The sequence below is a fragment of the Gorilla gorilla genome, chromosome 3 (genome assembly GCF_029281585.2).
Source record: "Gorilla gorilla gorilla isolate KB3781 chromosome 3, NHGRI_mGorGor1-v2.1_pri, whole genome shotgun sequence".
Taxonomy (NCBI): Eukaryota; Metazoa; Chordata; class Mammalia; order Primates; family Hominidae; genus Gorilla; species Gorilla gorilla.
Genome location: NC_073227.2, coordinates 16,873,944 through 16,894,224, shown reverse-complemented (window position 1 = coordinate 16,894,224; position 20,281 = coordinate 16,873,944). Strand labels below are relative to the sequence as shown.

The following is a 20,281-nucleotide window of genomic DNA, read 5'->3' as shown; positions in this document are numbered from 1 at the left end:
AAACACATCACTACTTAAGAAAACATAAGGGTTTAAAAAAAAAGATATACAAGCTATAAATTAATTCCTTCCTCTCTCTTTTCCTTTCTTCCTTAATTTCTTTAATTTCATTTCCAAAGTCACAGAAAACATATCTTAAAAGATTATAAAATAATGAATTTGATATTATCTGCATCAACAACACCCAGTTCTAGCCTAGCTCTAGCTCACAACAGTTTACTTATACACACGTGCACTTTATTTTATGACATTAACGCTCTAAATAAATTGGGAGCCTAAAATCATAAAACTGACTATAAGAAACAAAAGAAAGCCTGGAAAGATTTCTTCTTAGCCTTTCTCAAAAAAGGTCTTTCCCTTTTTAAACAATTTACATGATGTTTTATGGTTCTTTTAGAAGAGAATTATAGTAAATGGCACTCCAAGTGGGTTGTGTGAACCCACAAACCACTCCTCATAAAAACTGCTATAATTTTCTAGGACAGAGACAATAAAATATCATACATAAGCCAATGCAAAATCACGGTGTGACCACAGTAACAAACACATTATTTTCCTGAAAATTAAGCATGATAAAGCTGACAAAAAGATGACAAAGAGAAAAATCTTGACAGTTTACTCAATATGCTTAACACACAAGCATTTACAGAATTTTCCACCATTCCCTAAGTGACTTGAAATACAGGTGCTAATCTAGGACTGAAGTTTTTATATGTAGTTCATCTATTTTTAATAAGAGATTAAGAAAATTATTAACTTCATCTGTAGCTCAAGGAACACTTTAAATAACCTAATCAATCTATCTAAAGCTACAAACATTTTTGTTTCTAGTCAAATGTTAAGCTTTATGGAAAGTCCTAATGAAATTTTCAGGGGATGCATTTCCCATTTCTGACCACTAGGGACCAATAGGTGCCTTCCACTCCCGAGTCAGTTACTGAACAGTTAATAGAATTAACATGCTGCGAAAATAAGCATGTATTACCTTCTCCCTAATAGAACCAAATCATTAGCTGTAAAATAGCTGAGAAGAACTGAACACTAAATAGGCAAAAAAGGGAATGCTCAAATGAGATTTTAAAAGGACGACTAGTTCAAATGGTGTAGTTGTTGAATCATCATCTACTCTGGAAAACTTTCTACTTTCCCTTTCCCCATGGTAGAATTATTGAACAAGAAAATTGAAATACTAAAACCATGCTTTTCTAACTTAAAGGTGGATGAAACTGCAATACCACACTGATACAGAAAAATAAAGCCTGCCTAATACAATTCCCTGTAGCTGATCGCAGCACCTTATTGCTAAGTCAGGCATGATACTGAAATTAGGATTGGTGAGCCAAGCCAAAATATCTATAAAAGAATATCATTTATCTTATGATGCAGTAATAACAGTAAAACAAAACAGCATTTTCTACTTAAACCTGTTCATAATTACAAATTCCAGTTACAACAAATGATTTAAAATATTTGCAACATTCCTTCACAGTAAAACATTGGAAGAGAATTGAAGTGAAATAAACACGAAGCCCAGAAACAAGCTAACTAGTACAAACCTTAACAGATACATTTTATTGCTTTTCAGACTCTTACATTAAAATGATTGCTTATAACGAATTATGCTGAAATTAAATAGTATTTTTGCCTATAGCTCAAAGATCCCAACTCTTTCCCAATAGGGTGCTGTTAAGGAGTATCTCAAATTCCAGGAGAATATGGCAGAGATTCGATTAAATCTGTTAAGACATTGTACACAGAAATTTGGTCTCCTTCCTTCCACACACACAAAATATAATAAGTACAATTCTAAAACAGTGAGCTAGAGAACAAAAGTTGAAGACATGAAATGTGAACTCATCAAATCCTTTCACATAAAAATGCACTTTAAATATTTTTGCTTCTATATCAGACTTAAAGGAATAAGATACCTAAAAAGCTATACTATTAGATGTAAAGAACAAATAGCCACTTTTAAATAATGTGCTATTAAAAATGAATTCATTATTCTTTAAGTTAAAGTTTTGTATTATAAAATACATCGTTGTATTTGTTCAGACAGTCTAGCTGGCCTTTGTTTGTGTTTACTGAAAATGCCTTCCATATACTTAAGGCCCCAAACCAAAGCTTCCCAAATGGAATCTGCAGAGAAAAAAAAACACTGATTCCAAAAAGAAGACTGTGCAAACAATACATAGTTCCAAGATAAATAAATGTACTCGAAGCAACAAAACTTCCTCCAGGTTAATCAAAGACTCCTGCCTAGTGAAATGTATCTTTCAGAAAACATAAGATGTCCACATGTTGAAGACTTACAATCAAAATGATCTTTAGTATCTAAAAAAATTCATCATCCCAAAAACAACACTGTACCATTTATCTAGTCTTCCAAAAAGACTTGAACAATCTTTGAAGATGCAAAACATTTTCACCACATCCTACAAAATCCCACCTGACTTCATTTACCAAAGACTACTCACCCATCTAACCCATCCCCCCAACCCACTCTACAGCTCTCACTAGACTCTGTTATTTGTCCAATAAAATGCAAAAGTCTGGCAAAATCCTCATAGGCAAAAAGAAAAAGTCACTGAATCTCTTTTGACTTCAAGGCCTGGTTTCCTTTAGGTCCCCTCACTGACATTTCTTTGGCCCCACAGCATGGGGTACAGGCCGATCTGCATGGCTGGCTATACAGACGTATTATGAAGCCTTTACAATTGACCACACAAACACAATACCACAATGTAGGTCAGCTTCTGCACTCAAATGCCAAAGTGAAGCTTATATGGAAGTAAACTACAGACATAAATCTGCAAGGGTAGAATTCCACCCAATGATCCTAAAATTATTTCAAGGAATCAATCTCCAAGTATGCATCATGAAATCAGAAGAGCCCAGTTAAGCTTTTAGAAGGGGGGAGGATAAAGAAGAAAGAAAGAAAATGAAAGACTTAAGAAGAGGCAGCAAAGGTTTCACCAATCATTATATCATTGAGAGGGCTCAAACTACAGATGAAGTTAGAATACAGATGATTGTAGAAAGAGTATTTAAAATTATTAACTGATCAAAAATTTGTAGTTGTCATTAAAAAAATACAACTTAGCAATTCAGTTCAGAAAGAAGAATATCCCCAGGAACATACACATCTGTTTAATATTACAAGCCAACTGTCAACATCCTAAGTGAAGTTTTAATTTAATATTTTTTCTTTCTTGATGTTTTACCTTTAATCAATGCCTCATGAGAGTATCAACTTTCTATAAGAAACTGTTAAATATAAAGAAATGTTATTGTAGCATGTTTATAAAATCATAGTTCGAGAACTTTTTATTTTTCCAAAGCCTGACCACAACTTAATTATCTGCAGGACATTCCAGGCTCACAATTGCAAGCTCCAGTTCCCAAGCAATTTTAAACAATATCTACTGTACAGGACAGAGGGTACACAAAAGACCACAACATGGTTATATTTCCAAAAGTCAGCATTAGGCCCTTTAGACATGGTTTTTATTTTCATTAAACAATATTTGTTTCCTCACTAATCATTAAATGGTTTTCATCACTATTGCCTGCTTTCCTTTCACATGTCAGTTGTTAGCATCAGTGTTTGTGTTCATAATAAATATAAAAGTAATCCACCCCATCATTTAAAAATGAACACACACGACGTCTGGTTCAATGAGTGTTAAGAGACTTAGCAATATACTCACACCCTGAATACTCATCTATTTTAATCTAGACACTTAAAAAAACGTAATGGAGTAATAGACTATACAGCCCTCTCCTTTAAGTCAGATTTAAGCTTCGTGCCTGCTTATGTTATTGTGGGCACACAGATCTAATCAGTGGTTCAAGACATTTACTTGGGAAAATGAAAGAAGAAGACAGTAAGTTCATATCCCCGACCATAATGGGGAGGAGTTGAGAATATTGCCAATTCCTTTAGATGCATGAGAAAACTAGCCTGATTAAAAGTAACACACTAGAAACTGACCGAAATGTGGAGGAGCAACTCACAGAGCACTCCAGAACTTTAGGAATAATTCTGAGAAAGTAAATTTTAAAAATAAATAAAAGCTGTATGCTATAAAGTATTAGGAACAATAAAAAATATGTGAAGTGTGGAAGAAACAAAGAAAAGTATAACAAAGTCAGAGGTAAAATTAATCATCAGTAGAAAAAAATAATCCAGTAAATAATCTGGAAGACCTTCAAGAAGTCAAGATACTTGCATTGTTGCATTTTAACTAGATTTTCCAGAAAATCAAATTATTTAAGTACAAATAAACTAATTTTGGATTTCAGATTAACTGGCCAGCAGCTATGTGAGTGCAGAGAGACAGAAATGTACAAACACATGTGTTTACTGGCGTATGTGTTTATCAAACATTCTATAGCACTTCTTATGTGCTAAGCACTTTCAAGGTGCTTTACTCAAATTAATTCTCCAAAATTAGGTACTACTTTATTCCCATTACATAGATGAGGAAATGAGGTTAAATATTTTACCCGCAGATCAGCTGCAGGAGGTGGTAGAGCCGAGAGTCCATGCTCTTAACCATCATGACACAAATCATTCCAGGTGACATTACCTCTAATCCAAGTAAAAACAAGCCTGTTGCTTGGAGGGATCCACAGGCCTACGTTCTCCATAGCTACCTCGTCAGACTTCTTATTCTCTGCTGGCTTCTCAAATGTAGTCTTTTCCCAGGGACTACTCTCAGGCCCTCTTTTCTTCTGACTTGAAATTCCCCTTGGGTGATCCCACTCTTTCCTCAAGGCTTCAATCTCCATTTACATTCTGATGTCTTCTCCAGTCTAAATTCCTGGCTTAGAAATCTTTCCTCCAGTACATTTCTATATTTACAACTGCCTGGGAAACGTGTCCCTTGGGTGTTCAGCAGGCACCTCAAGTAACTACAAAATTGAACTCATCTTAACTACCTACCTATCACAATGAAAACCTCAAAGTCATCTATAACCACTGATTCACATCTCCTACATTGAACAAGTCCCAGCTCTTCTCAAATATGTCGCGTCTACTCCCTAGCTCTATAGTAACGAGCTGAGTTCAGGTCCTTGCTGTATCTTGACTAGACTTGATTACTGCAACAGCTCAACTGGTCCTCCTCCTTGCTGCCAGTCCTTCTCACCTCTGCCGAATCCACCAACTGCCAGCAGAATGATCTTTCTCAAATACATACTTAACCACATTAGTCCCCTACTGAAAACTTTTTCTAGCGCACCATGGCCTTCGAGATAATGCCATTCCTCTCCCATTCTAGGGGAATCTCTTTTTACCCTTCAAGGCTTAACTCAAAACTCACCTCTCCTGTTATGCCCTCTCCCTTTAACCCCTCCCACTGAGTTCTTCACTTCCACCTGTGTCCATAGACACTTTGATAGCAGCACTTATTAGAACATGCTTTAGTTATGTGCCTCTAAGTCTATTTTTTCCTAGATTATGTGTTTCTCAAAGTCAGACATTGTCTCACTCATGTTTGTACACCTACTACCTAACCTAGTTGTATGCCTGGCATATAGTTGGTGCTTAACAGTAAGTGACTATGAGTAAGTGAATAAATAATTCATTCTCAGAGATACCTTCAGTTCAAAGTGGTATTTATAATGCCTAAAGCAGAGTGAATGGGCACAATTTTGAATGCAATGTACATCTCTTGTTGGCCACCCCCATGCATTGCTCCCCTCCTTCTGGGAACAGTTCCCCAGATTTCCTTTGGAAACAATTCGTCCCTGATTCTCAGCCAAATGTATTGGGTAGAAGTCACATACTGCACCAGATGCAGAGCTGGGTCCTAAATGGACCAAGCTAAGCAGTATATCCTTTTACTGGCAACAGGAGTGGATTGAGGATAAGAATATCACTCAATTTGAGCCAGTAAGAGAAAGTGAAACCCAGTCAAGGAAAGAGCCTCTCTCTTCCTCCAGAGGGGGCATTATGAGAAAGTGAGGCCTGCAAGTGCTGCAGCTCAGTGGCTGCCACAAAGCAAGGGCGTTAGAGGCGCCTTAAAGGCGCCAACACTGTGTGTGCAAGGCAGAACAGAGGGAGTAAGAAAAACCAGGCCTGTGGTGACACTGTTTGGTTCACCGAGTCCAGCCATGCCAGAGGTTAAGTCATACCACTAGACTTTTCAGTGATATAAATCAATAAATTCCTTTGATCACTTAAGCTAATTTGTGTTGGATTCTCTGTAACTTATAACCTTAGTAAGACTTCTGATAAAGCAAGTTAGTGTTTATGGGAAGAAAATCAAGCCACACATTTGAAGAAATGTACAGAAAAAGGAGACAAACAGGGAGAGGGTGAGAGTGGACCGCAAATTAAATTTGATAGGATACGAAGAAAAGAAGCGAAGCTAACAAGGTACAACACAAATAGAAGAATGAGATTCCAGATGTGGAAGGAAAGCTTTCCATTCCAGACAGCATCAGTCAGGCCCACAGAGGGGTATCCTGTGGTACATTTATGAAAAGAATAAAGTTTTATAAAGAGCTAGAAAAAGAAATTTTAAAAGTAGCCAACGTTTCTTTTTGAAGAGGCCTTTATGAGAAAAAAGAAAAGACTTTGGGATAATTTAATCTGGAGAAAGCAAATCCTAGAGGCAATTTAACTTGTTGAAGGGTTATTTATAAGGAGGTGACTAAACAGCTGTTCTCCAATTTCACAGGGAAAAGAATGAGAGGAAATTGATTTAAATTTCAGTATGAAGCTCAAGGCAGGCAAAGGAGAAGTGCTTGAGGGAGAACTGTTAATGATGAAAAAAACTAAATGGAAAACTGGATTTTTATGGCTTTTAAAAGATGGAAAATTACCTGTGTTGATTCATTTAGTTTGGGGGTAAAACTACTAAACAAATATTTGAGGTGTGCCTTCTGTTCATTTATTCAAATGCCATGTATGAATCCCTACTATGGGCCAGATGCTCTGCAAGGCACTAGGAATACAAAGACCAAGAAGATATGGTGTCTGTTCTGTCTAAAGGCTGTATTACTGGGTACAAGAGCCACTGTGCTAAATACAAAGAAGCATGAAAATAGAGTCCTGTTCTCTCCTTTTCCATCCCCTGTGCCCAATATAAGCCCACAAATAAACAATATCATTTGAGAGATAACACAATCGCAGCTAAAAGGTTAAGTGACAATGTTATTACTAAATAAAAACACAAAATAATAAGGCAAGGGATGTCACAAGCCATACATATTTCCATAGTAAGAATACAGGCAGCAAATGCTTTCAATTCAAGAGGAGACTAGTATAGGCTAGAATGTGCCTTTCAAGATCAATGGAATTTGAGAAAGCGAAGGAGAGCAAGCAGTCCAGGCAAGAGAAATAGCAGGAGCCAAGGAAGGAGGCAAGAAGCTGAGGGGACTGTTAACAGAGCAGCATGGTGAAAACTGGTGGGATGATGGGGGAAGTGTGGGGTTTAACACTGGAGGTGGGTAGGCTAGCTTTATAAAGACCAAATATCTGAGAATCTTTGCGTGGAGAATGAGCGGTACTGAGCGCTTCTGAGCCGAAGTAATGACGAAAGCAACATTTTCCGTGCAGCGGCTTAGCTTGGAGAGGGACTGAGGGCTCACCGTTACTGTGTCAGCTCAGGCACAAGATGGTAGGAGTCTGAACTCCTATGGTAGCAGCAGAATGGATGAGACGGAGAGAAAGTGCAGGTGCTTATTCACTTAATTGATTTCCAAATACTATGTACTGAACTGTGCTCTGTGCTGTGAGGGGAGTGGAACACAGTGTCTATCTTCTTGGGCTTGGTAATTAACTGGATAGAGGACAGGAAAAGGGAGAATGACAGATGTAACTGCAAAAATGGCAGTCAGGGTGGAGGAGCTCTCTGGTGAGTTCAAATTCCTAAATTTTTATTTACACAAGCTGGAACAACAACAAAACGTCAAAATGTAAACAGGAAAACCAATCCTCCCAATATACGACTTTATGTTCACCATGGAAGATGCTGATTTTATTGCAGTTGAGTCAATGGGAAAGTATAGAAGCAAATATGCTTGTACTGGTTGAACTGTACCAAGTAATGAATATTTGAAAAGACTTCTGAAGCCAGGCATGGTGGTGTACATGCATAATCCCAGCTACTCAGAAGGCTGAGGCAGGAGGACGCTTGAGCCCAAGAGTTTGAGGTCAGCCTGGGCAACATAGTGAGACTATCTCCAAAAAAAAAAATTGAAAAAATAAAAAAAGGCTTCAAAGATAAGAAGTAAGGTATTTTTTTAGGACTGAAATGTTTCCAGATTTCATCTTTTGACATAAGTGAGATATATTCACAGATTTTCAATCATTTATCCACAGATAGGTATTTAGAAGCTTTCAGGAAATTCATCACCTCTCCTTGATAGCTCTTCTTTTTCTTCCTTCTCTTAATTTAATTTTGATTTAACTTCCTCTTGTCATTGCTTGCTTACAAATCACTGCCTCTGTGTCTGGAGCCAATTAGGGCTGTAAAGTACCCCACGACGCCTTCATCTGGGGACCTATTTATATATATTTTCTTATTTCAAGAGGTAGAGCTAGCCTGTAACTCCAAAAGTTTCCAATCAACCATCACATTCTATTCTTTGGAAAAATATGCTTCTCTCCACAGTTAAGATGACATCAAACTACATATTTTGCAAGAATATTTCCTTTCTACCTGTATAAAGATGAATTGTGCTTTGGGAATTCACTCACAAAAAAGGGTTGAGTGTGGGTAATAAATGCTTAATAGCAATAACATTTTTTAAATCTTTCTACCAGTTAAAATTAAACGTAATTTCCTTATTACTTTAATGGAAACTTTTGGAGTTGAAGTATTTAACTAGTCTCTTTTACATCAAGTGTTCATTATATAATTCCCTTTTAATATTAGGTATGTAAACTGTCCACTGACAGAATAAAAACACACATTTCCACTGAAACAAAAACTGGAGAAGGACAAGGCAGCTTGATTCAGGATCTGATAATGGGTTACAGATTCCATTTCAGTTCAGATTTACAGTCAACATGCCACAGAGTCATTTACCAGGTCATATTTGGAGGGAAAGTATGAACTGCCACGTCACTGAGAGAAAAATCTGTGTGAGCCTAAAATACTTGACTTTTCCCACTGTAATGCTGAGCCTAAGGAAGAAAGATAGAGAAAAAAATTATATATATGTTTATATATACATATGTATACACACACACACACACACACACATATATATATTAAAAACTACCTTAAATTAAAAGGCAGTGATGATTTGGCCCAAGTTCTGGGAATGGGGAAGACATCCCTTTACCACTGTCTTTCAGGGTCACCCTGAGTGAGGCTGCAATGCTGCCTTGTCCATTGCTGGCTGGTACTAGCCTACTGGTTAAATCATTCTAACCCCCAGGATGCTAGACTTACACAGCAGAAAAATTCTAGAGCTGGTGGGCAGACACTTAACCTGAGTCATGGGCTGTGGATGCAAAGCTTCTACCCAGTTCCCAAGCCAACTCCTCTTTTCCAGCCTTCCCATCTCCTGCTGGAGCCTCCCATTAGTTGACCCCTATCAGAAGCCAGGGGGCAAGGAAACCCCACTATGCAGCCCATAAAGATCAGCCTCTTGATGCGCTCCCCAATATTGGAGGTGGGGCCTGCTGGGAGGTGTTGGATCATGGGGGTTGATCCCTCATGAATGGCTTAGCGCTGTCCCCTTGGTAATAAGTGAATTCTTGCTCAGTTCACACAAGATCTGCTTGTTTAAAAGAGTCTGGGACCTCCCCCTTCTCTCTTCTTGTTCTCTCTCACCGTGTGACACTCCTGCTCCCCCTTCACCTCCTGCCATGATTGTGAGCTTCCTGAGGCTTCACAGAAGCAGATGCCGATGCCATGCTTCTCATACAGTCTGCAGAATCATGAGCCAAAATTAACCTCTATTCGTTATAAATTACCCAGCTCCAGGTATTCCTTTATGGCAATGCAAAAAATGAACTAATACAGGTTGTGTGGCTAAACTGCACCTTTCGGATTGAGGCCCCCAGGTACTAGGAGAACTGCCTGCTGCTGGCTCACAGCCGAGTGTGTCTCAAGCAGCAGGAAGTGCCTCACCCAACACTAGGGCCCTTCCCTGGGAGAAGCCCACAGACAATGGCTGGCCAATGCAGTGGTTAAAAAGCCCTGGCCCTTTGCCTCAATTGGGCAATTCTAAAAAGCCATCTCAGCTCCAGAGATCTCCACGGAACTGACCATTTAATGAACAAATAAAATCAAAAACTGGTATCCCAACAACAGAAAAGGGAATTACAATTTTTTTCAAATGTCTATAATCCATAAATTGGGTCTCCTTCCCTCTCAATGACTTTACTAACTAAAACCACAAATCCTTTTCTCTTTTCCCCAAAAGCAAACCACAACACTTATCTTTAAGAAACGCATGGTTGGCCAGGTATGGTGGCTCACACCTGTAATCCCAGCACTTTCGGAGGCTGAGACGGGCGGATCACAAGGTCAGGAGATCGAGACTATCCTGGCTAACACGGTGAAACCCTGTCTCTACTAAAAATACACAAATTAGCCGGGCACGGTGGCTGGTGCCTGTAGTCCCAGCTGCTCGGGAGGCTGAGGCAGGAGAATGGAGTGAACCCGGGAGGCGGAGCTTGCAGTAAGTCAAGATCGCGCCACTGCACTCCAGCCTGGGCAAAGCTCCGTCTCAAAAAAAAGAAAGAAAAGAAATGCATGGTCACAAGGTAATTGTTGATAAAAAGAAAAAGGTTGGTTTGGAAGCAGCCATATTTCCCCAAAAGTTAGTCAAGCACTTTCAAATATATAATGTATGCACCAAAATATGCTCCTAAAGACAGCAGATGATGTGATAACATACTAAAGAGCAAATCCCCAGAGGCGTGGTCTGTGGAATGCCAAGTGGAGCACAGTTCCCAGCCTGGGACACACTTGCCACAGGACACCTGTGCATGCCCAAGAGCTGGGGAGGCAGCAGGCAACCGGAGAAGCACAGCACACACGTGCCATGACTACTCATCTCACAGCACCAGGGACGTCATCTTGGGAGATAGCTTACCCTTCTGAACCTCGGTTTCTTCATGAATAAAGGAGCCTAACTTGAAAGGATAGTCAAATAAATTATAAAGCTTTTACCACAGGGCCAGGTACAGTAGGTGCTCAACAAGTGGTAGCCATTATTATCATTTATTATGCTTCAGAATAACAACCAGAAACTAAGACATCAATGCAATGTTTGTGGATGATTTTCTCATATAGATTAAGAAAGTCTGGATTGGAAATCCAGCTGAGTTACAGGAAAATTACTCCCTTTACAAAAGATTTTACCACAGACTTCCTTTAAATAGCCCCCACCCCTCCACTGCCCATTTAATATAGAATTAGATATTGCTTGCTCATAACATTTTTCTAATCAAAAGCTATTAATTCTCCATTTCCTACCACAGCAAATAAAAACTCATCTGCCAGGAGTTTTACTTGTTCTGTTTTGCTTTTCATTTCAAAAGTAAATGTGCTCATTAAAGAAATTCTGGATGATAGAAGCAGAAAAATAAATCACCCAAGTCCCATCACTCAGAAAAAGCCATGGTTAACATTTTGGTGAGTTCCCTTCCAGTCATTTCCATGCCTAGAGTTTTTTGGGTTTGCATACATAGTTTTAATTGTAATTGGTTTGGGTAGTTATTTTTTAAGCTAACATAATAATATAAGCATATATTAATTATATATAATAATATATAATTCTCATGTCATGACATACTCTTCAGTATGTCACATTTACCTAACAATTTCTCTATACTTGGGAATAATGCTGTAGTGTCTCTATGTAAGGTACTTGTGACAGCTGCCATCACCATCATCATCAAAATCATTATTATTGTATTATTAAGGCTGCTGCTGTTCTGTGAACATTTCTAAGGCTTTGTGAAAAAAAGAAAAGAAAAGAAACATTGCTGCTGCAAACTTTGTTTTGTTTTGTTTTTCCTAGCTGGAGTGCAATAGCACAATCTTGGATCTCTGCAACCTCTGCTTCCCGGGTTCAAGCAATCCTCCCACCTCAGCCTCCCGGGTAGCTGAGATTACAGGTGTGTGCCAAAGCGGCAGGCTAATTTTTGTATTTTTTTATAGCGATGAGATTTTGCCATGTTGCCCAGGCTGGTCCACCCACCTCAGCCTCCCAAAGTACTGGGATTACAGACATGAGCCACCATACCCGGTCAAACTTTTAAAACTCAGAAAGACTTCCCACTTCTACAAAGTATGTCAACATTCATCTTCATTTTCTTCAGTTTTGTTTTTACAGTTAAATCTTTAGTCCATCTAGAAATTTATTTTAATGTATGTATGAAACAAGGAACTAAAAGTTTATTTTTTTTCCCAAAGTGCTAACCAATTACCCCCAATCACTGAATAAATCTTCCTTTTCTTACTGATTTACAACACATCCTTTGGCATGGATAAAATTTACACACACACACACACACACACCCTGGACTAATGGGTTTCACTAAAAAATTCATATATGCATATATTATTTTTTGGTGTTAAAATGTTTTGGTATATGTGCTGCCAAAGTGAGCATTAAAGTAATAATTGATGTGTTGACAACACTTTTTCTTCACTTCCAGGTACACAATACGTGTTTCTATTTATCCAAATCTTCTGTATCTGTCTACAAAATTTTGCAGTTTGCTTCAACTAGATCATTTACATTTCTTTTTAAGGTTATTACTAGAAACTCTTTTTGTTGCTACTATAAATGTTTCGTTATATTCTAAATGGTTATTAATTAGATATAGGATCGCCATTGACGTTTGCCCACTAATGTTATACAATGGCTCTCGAGGCCTCTGTAATCAGGCCACAGCACCTCCCCGTTTCACACTGCTGAGTAAGAAGCCCCCACTGGCCTTGTTACGCTGGTTTCCTTACTGTCACTGAGCACACCAGGCTCATGTTCACCATCCATCCACTTCACTTGCTCTTCAAGGATCTGCTCCCAGGTCAAAGCTTTCCTAAGTAGACTGCCTCTAATTACATGCCTTTTTCTATACTCATCCAGAACTGGTAATAAGTCCTAAAACATTTAATACTTTCAAATAATATAGCAATAATTTTCCTTTTATCTATACTAGGACATTCAATGTTTTACATTTGAGAAAAGATTAAACAAAAAACAAACTATATTTTTTGTCTTTTTAAGAGGCTATGATAAATTTGAAACAAATTTGGTAAAAATATACTGTTTGCTTAAAATACTAATAAACTAGAAGCAGCCTAAATAGCTTTCAACAGGGGTTCAGATAAATCAATTATTTATTACTATTTTTAATAGCTATGCAGCCAAATAAACTGGTGGTAAGAGCAATATATACTGATACTTAAAAATTTCCAAAATACATTGTTTTCTACAATACTGTTATGTAACCCCTCTCTACTCCCCCAAGGAAGAGGGGAGGGCATATGGAGAGGGATTACATAACCGTATTGTAGAAAAATCCTGATTTTATTTAACAGAAAAAATGTCTGGAAAGTTAAACACCAGAATTTTAACTATGGCTATTTCCTGACACTGGTACTAAATGTGAACTATTTTCTTCTTTATTCTGTTTAATGAGCACTTACTAATTTTATAATCAGATTTTAAAATAGTCAACTTCAAAAATGTGCCCTGCTAATAAAATTCCATTATAAAATTATATAACCACTTTTAAATCAAATACATTTGTGAAAACACACAAAATGCTAACTTTGAAAAAAACAACAACAACAAAACAAAACAAAACCAAACCAAACCTCACTCTTTCAGAGACTCAGGGAAAATATCACAAGGTAATGGGCAGTTATCACTGCAAAAAGTATTTAAAAATACATCCTGGGACTTTCAGAAAAAGAGTACTGAGTCATGCAACCATCTCATTGAAAAGGTCCTTATGGATTATCTAGTCAAAACCTCTCATTAAAAAAATCAGAAGAGTGACACCCAGAGAGGTTAGGTGAGTTCTCCAAGATCACATAGTAAGTTATTGGCAAAGGCCAAAAGTATTTACAATTCGAAACGTACACTTTTTAATTCCTTTCTCAATCCCTATGAGTTAAGATATGCTGTAGCCTGTTACTTCTGCTAAGACTATAGAATTCACTGCTGGAGAAAATGTCCAAGAAAAGGCAAGTGTTCATTTCACCAGAGTTTTCTTATCATTTGACTATAAATTAGATAGAAATGTTACAATATTGTGAAATGGAAAGTGTCTCTCTCTTGGTTAAATACAGCTTACAAATTCCATGGTAAGAACATTTTCACAAACAGACATATGTTAGATGGTGATAAGTAGAAGCTGGCAAACTTTAGTATTCATAGACTTTGAGGATCTGAAAGTCTGTAACAAAGAAAAAAGTATTGCCGGGTTTAAAATTTCAACTGTGCTGCAAGCTTTCCATATCTGAGTTATTGGGTTCATTCAGTATATCATACTTTCATTCCTCTGGTTTATTCACTTTCTTTTAGAGGAGTTTTGAAGTTGCCTCTTTTTAAGTCAATATTAAATGTAATATGCTTTAAACATAAAATAGTTTTCATACCATAAGCCATAATTAACATGTGTAGACTTCACTGATACTTTACCCACCAGAGGGAGTCCATGTGGATTTCCATGTAGTAAGAGACGTCAAACATCAAGTTTACATGAATTCAACAACCACATTATTCATAATACAATCAATATTATAAAATCACTCAATAATATATTTCTATCCCCTGAAAAAGAGAAAAATTAAATGAGATCTGGCACATAAAGTCCTTAACCGAGTTCCTGACCTATAGCAGAAGCTCAAGAATGATTGAGTTCCCAAAATCTGTATTCTTCTGCACATTAGTTACAGTGCTTACAACAAATTAACTGGTATTCTGACTTACACACAAGTTGACGTGAGCTTGGCTGATAGCTGCCCTAACAGATGGTTCTAGCCTCAATATGTAGAAAAATCTGGTTCTTGGGCCTCCAAAATGAAGCCAGCCCCTGATGGGAAGAATTCACTAAAAACATCACACTGAGAAGACGTGTTTCTGCAGCCCTACCCTAGTAGGTGAGACACATAATAATTGGTCAACTGCCAACTCAAAAGTGAGGAAAGAGGGAACTCTTTGACACACTCCAGATTCTTCATGGAATGCAGGAGAAAATGAATCAACTATCCCTGAGAATCATGCTTCTACAACATGTGATATAATCATTACCCCCAAGATGAGTTTCATTCAGGAATAAAGAAAGCAGAACTGAGAATAACAGGAGAGAACCTGGCATCCACACGGGCCATCCTAAGTTTCTGCCTCCTTGTACTTCTCGCCACCATAAGGCCCAGCCTAGTGATGGCCGTATTGCTGAGACAGGTCTCAATCTCCATGCAACTGGCTGGGCATAGGTACATATGCACTGGGTATCTATTTTGTACTCAACTGTCTCCAAGGTCTAAATGTGGCAAAGCTGAAGGACCCCATCGAGTTCCTCAATACAGGTTTATCAGTAAGCACTGCTGCTGGGGAGTTATCCACCACATGCTGTCTTAATAAAACTCCAGTGTCCACTGGGCTCCTTGGATCTATTCTCTACTATTTAGAATTAAGAAGAAGGCATGAATAACTGGCACTCAACTCTAACCCTGAAAACTCTGTTATTGTAATCTTCTACCATTTAACTTTTCAACCAGAAAGCTGGGAATTATTCTACCTCCTCCTCTTTCTATTTCCACTAATTAGTTACTAAGTTTTACTAAGTTTGTTGAGTCTACCTACTAAATACTAAATACCTACTTCATCTATTTTTCTCCCATCCAACCCTACTGTCACCGGCTCCTCAGTTTCACCTGAATTACTGCAACAGCATCCTACTTAGCTCTCCATGTCAGTCTTGTTACATTCCAAACCCATCATCAACACTGCGGATTAATTTAAAATACAAACACGATCCTTTCATGCCTCTGCCGCATAGCCCAGAGCATAAAGTACAAATTCCTCAGCACTGCTAACAACGCTCTCACCTAAGAGTTGGCAAACTTTTTCTCTAAAGGGTCATACAGTAAATATTTTAAGTTTTGCAGGCCTTTGCAGGCTATCGCTCTGCTGCTACAGCATGAAAGCATTCTTGGCCTATATTTAAACAAATGAAAATGACATATTCCAATAAAACTTTATTTACAAAACTAGGCAGTGGGCCGGATTTGGCCTGTGGGCCAGTTTATGGACCCCTGCTCTAACCTACTTCAGTACAACCTCACCCCCTGACACTCTGACCCTCACCCGGGCCTCCTCCAGCAAAGGGCTCTAGTCACACCAGTCTTGCCTCTGGCCCCAAACTGCCCTACTGTTGTGTGCCACTGCCTTTGTTCACACCCATCCCTTCTACCTACGTCTGGTGGGATGGTTTTTCTCCTTAAAAGCCAAGTTTGATGATCACTTTGAGGTTTCCACTGATTCTCCCCTAAAGAGATTTAGGTATCCTTTATCTATCTTTTCAAACAACAGGTTCATATGCCTCATAGTTTTTTTATGGCCCCACAATGCCTGACACACCAGATGTTCAGTGTTTATTGGATGATGGTATAAATCAATTATTGAATAAATTCATTTCAAAACTTACAGTCCTCCTAAGTCTTAGGCAAAATTCAGAAGTGTAATCCACACAAAGGACTCACAATCTCATGAAAACTCTGCAGTGCTGAGCTCTCCTTATAGTACACACTCAGTTATTGCAATCCCTAAAAACACAGCATCATGAAGCTAAAAGAGGCCCTGGAGAGCATTAAAGCAGTGGTTTTTAAACTGTGTGTCTCTGGGCCCTCTGGTTGGTTCCTAGGGGTTCCTCAAGGAGAGGGGGAAGGTAACAGAAGGGTAGTACGCTGGCGAATGAACCTCTCTCCCCAAATCTCTCACTCCAGCTTTTACCAAAGCTGCTCCTTATTTCATTAGCTAAAAGGTTCCTGCCATATTTAAAAAGAAATCTATATGATTCAGCACACTCATGCTCTGTTCACAGCTTGCATTCTAAACCTCCATTGTTTCCCAATCCTATTTCTGTATGGTTTGGCCCTATCTCCTGTCCTTCCTGCCTCTCATGGACTCACTGTACCTGTTGCATGATACTGCTTCTTTGAATCATGCTCCCTCAACTGAAATTCCCTAACTATGATTATACTCAACCCTTGGGTAAAATTTATAATCCAGGTGGTCCCAGCTCAACCTTTGGGTCCCAACACTGGCACAGAAAGTCAACACTGCCTCTGAAAAGGAAATCAAGGAGGACCTGGGGAATCAATGCTAAAAAAGTTACAGTTGTTACTCATACCTGAGTTGTTGTGCTACCTGTGTCTGCTTTTCCACTAGAATGTAAATGTGTTGAGGGAGGAACTGAATCTTAGTAATAAAATAAAAGCTGCTATTTACTGAATGTTTACTCTTAATACCGGACTAAGTATAAATGTGCATCATGTAATATTCAAGAATCATGTGAGGATCACAGAGCTTTAGAACTGCAATGAGCCTTGGACAGAGATCACCTAGCCCAAAAACTTAGAGAGACACAGTAGATTAACAGTTATTCATTAATTCAAGAAGTATTTATTAAGCACCTGCATCCCTACACTGTTCTAGAAGCTACAGATTCAGTGCTAACAACACAAAGTTCTTCATTTTCAGAAAACATATATTCTAGTAGACAAACAACAAATAAATGGATATATGATCTGCTAGGGGAAGGGACAGAAAAAGGATGCCACTTTACGCAGGGCATTCAAAGAAGGCCTCACGGAGGCAACATTTAACCAGAGACCTGAGGAACTGAGAGATCAAGCCATATGGAATCTAGGAGAAAAGTGTTCCAGGTAGAGGGATGCAAAGGTTCTAAGGGGGGAATGTGCCTGATGCCTGTGAGAAAATGAAAGAGGCCAGAATAGCTGGAGTAGAGTGAGCAAAAGGAGGGGGAGAGGAGGTGAGGCCAGAGAGGGAGCAGGGCCAGATCATCTGGCTTTGGGCCACTCCAAGAACTCTGAATTTCAGCCAAAGATTCAAGATAATCAATTCCTAAAAATAAGTAAATAAAAAACGAAGTTTAGCTTCCACAAAAGAATGTATTATCAAGAACAAAATCTCATCTGCATGCCTAATCTGAAAATAGAGTTCCCAGCAATTCAGGATCATTATTACCTTATTTAGAATCAAAATGTCCTTATTCTACAAGAAATCTCTGCAGTTATCTAATCGAAGCTTTCAGTTTTACTAATGTGGAAACTGAGGCCCAGAGAAATCACATAAGCAGCCCACTTACTGGCAGACCTGCGGCTAGAACATGGGTTCCTGCTTTCCTGTGCGGTGCTCTTCAGTAGCCCCTGCTGCCTCTGCACAGCAGCTCGGTGCTTACGGATTTCTTGGTTACCTGTGTGGTAGCCCCTCCGGCTCCTGTAACCTTTATAAGTCAGTAAGAGAATAGAAGAGCTGCCACTATGAGGCATCTCTAGGCCTATCCTCACCCCAGAACCTGTCATTATAAACTCCTGCATTTTCTAGTTTCTCATTCCCCACAGAGTTGAAGACAGCCAGGCAGGCAAGGTGAAGGCACATCAGGCACTGTCCCAGGCACTGTGAGGGATGTTTTTGTTGCTTTTGCTTGCCCAACATTCCTTACTCCCTATTCCCAGACAGGGCACTGCCTTTTCCATGATTCTGGTGGGTGCTACATAGCACCCAAGCCACCTATTAACCACAGATTGAGGTGGACATAGACCTGACCAATTAAAGAAACATTCCTCTGGCTATAATGACTACTATAAGAGAGAGCAGAGGATCAAGCAGAACCAACTAGATTTCCTTCCTGGGCTTTATGGATAAGAGCTAGAGAAAGAAGCTCTATCCCTGAATTTTCCAGTTATATGAGCTAAGGTATTCCCACTTTGTTCAGGTTAATTTACATTAGGTTACTATTACTTGCAAACAAAAGAACTCGGGCTCATGTAGGCACCTGCATACCTTTTCTTATTTCATCTAACAACTTTATAAGGTTGCCATTACTCACTCTATTTTAGCCATAAAGTAACTGAAATTAAGTGGCTTCCCCAAGTTCATATAACAGATAAGACACATTCAAATCCAAGTCTTTCTGCCCCAGGTTCCATTCAGTATGCAGTATTCAGAATTAACTCAAGAAGAAGAAACTCACTGCCATTCAGAAACCAAAGAAATTCTGGTTTAAAAATTATAGGAGAATGTAGTGGGCAGAGGGAGAGCAGCATTAAACCAGGTCAAAGGACCTGGCTTCTACTTAAGGCTCTGTGCTATGACCTTAACTGCTATGACTTTGGGCAAGTAATTTCATTTATTTGGGTGTTAGTTTTCTTATCTATTAACAAAATGAACACATGGTCCTTTCGAGTGAAAAAAAAAAACACAAACAAACAAACATGGGTCTGCTTTAAGCATACAGATTCTACTGTTACTATATGTCAAGTAGATTTCAACTTGAATGTCAAGTCTAATAACAGGTAACGGCTCCTGGGGTACAATGTTGCAAAGGATTCTGAGCTATAGGGATCCACTAAGAAATTAGCACTGGCTTCCATGATCACAAGGAAGAAAAGAAAGTAAAAGCTGCATACCTGCCACACATCTGCCATCACTGAAAGAGTTTCACCTTGGCAAAGAAATGTTACCATCTTTTACGAATGCAGACAGTACTTCTGCACCACCGCTGATTCATCAGTACCTGCTCAGGATTTTCACTCATTCCTCACGCACTTAACTAAATTAAGGAATGAAAGTGCAAGAAAACTAAGTGGTTTGGAAAATACAGCTTGGTGCCACTAAAGAAAATATGTCTAAATGGCCTACATGAGGAGGGGGGAGGTAGTTTGGGGGAACAATAATAATCAGTCTGGTTTTTTAAAACACATACATATAGACCATGTGAGTGGGGTAACTCAGAAGCTACCCTACTTAGCTTGTGAGTTAAGTAGGGTATTATCATGTCCACTTTATAGAAATGGAAAACGAGAGTCAGACTTGCCCAAGTTCACCCATTTCTAAGTAGCAGAAGCGAGATTTGAACCCAAGGCCCAGGTCTCTTTCCAATCCCACCATCCTCACTAGTCCCACACTTCAAATGAGTTAACTAATCAAATTCCCATTGCAGAGTGACATATTCATTATTATTTGGAGTTGTTTGAATAATATAAGTTTCTCCCCCAAATAATCTGAAAAGTCGTTACTCTCCATTTGTAATTTAATG

The 20,281-nt window shown here is 38.7% G+C and overlaps 1 protein-coding gene across 4 annotated transcripts in view; it reads right to left on the bottom strand.

Moving 5' to 3' along the window:
- STX18 (syntaxin 18) overlaps nt 1-20,281 on the bottom strand; it is a 122,315-nt gene that overhangs the window by 98,707 nt on the left and 3,327 nt on the right. Inside the window, exon 1 of one of the 4 annotated variants that reach the window (XM_063705194.1) lies at nt 9,045-9,127. The exons of the other annotated variants lie outside the window; for them this stretch is intronic. The gene's annotated coding sequence lies outside the window, so the exon portion shown is untranslated. Of the gene's footprint in view, nt 1-9,044; nt 9,128-20,281 lie in introns of those variants that run through there. 4 annotated transcript variants of the gene reach the window in all.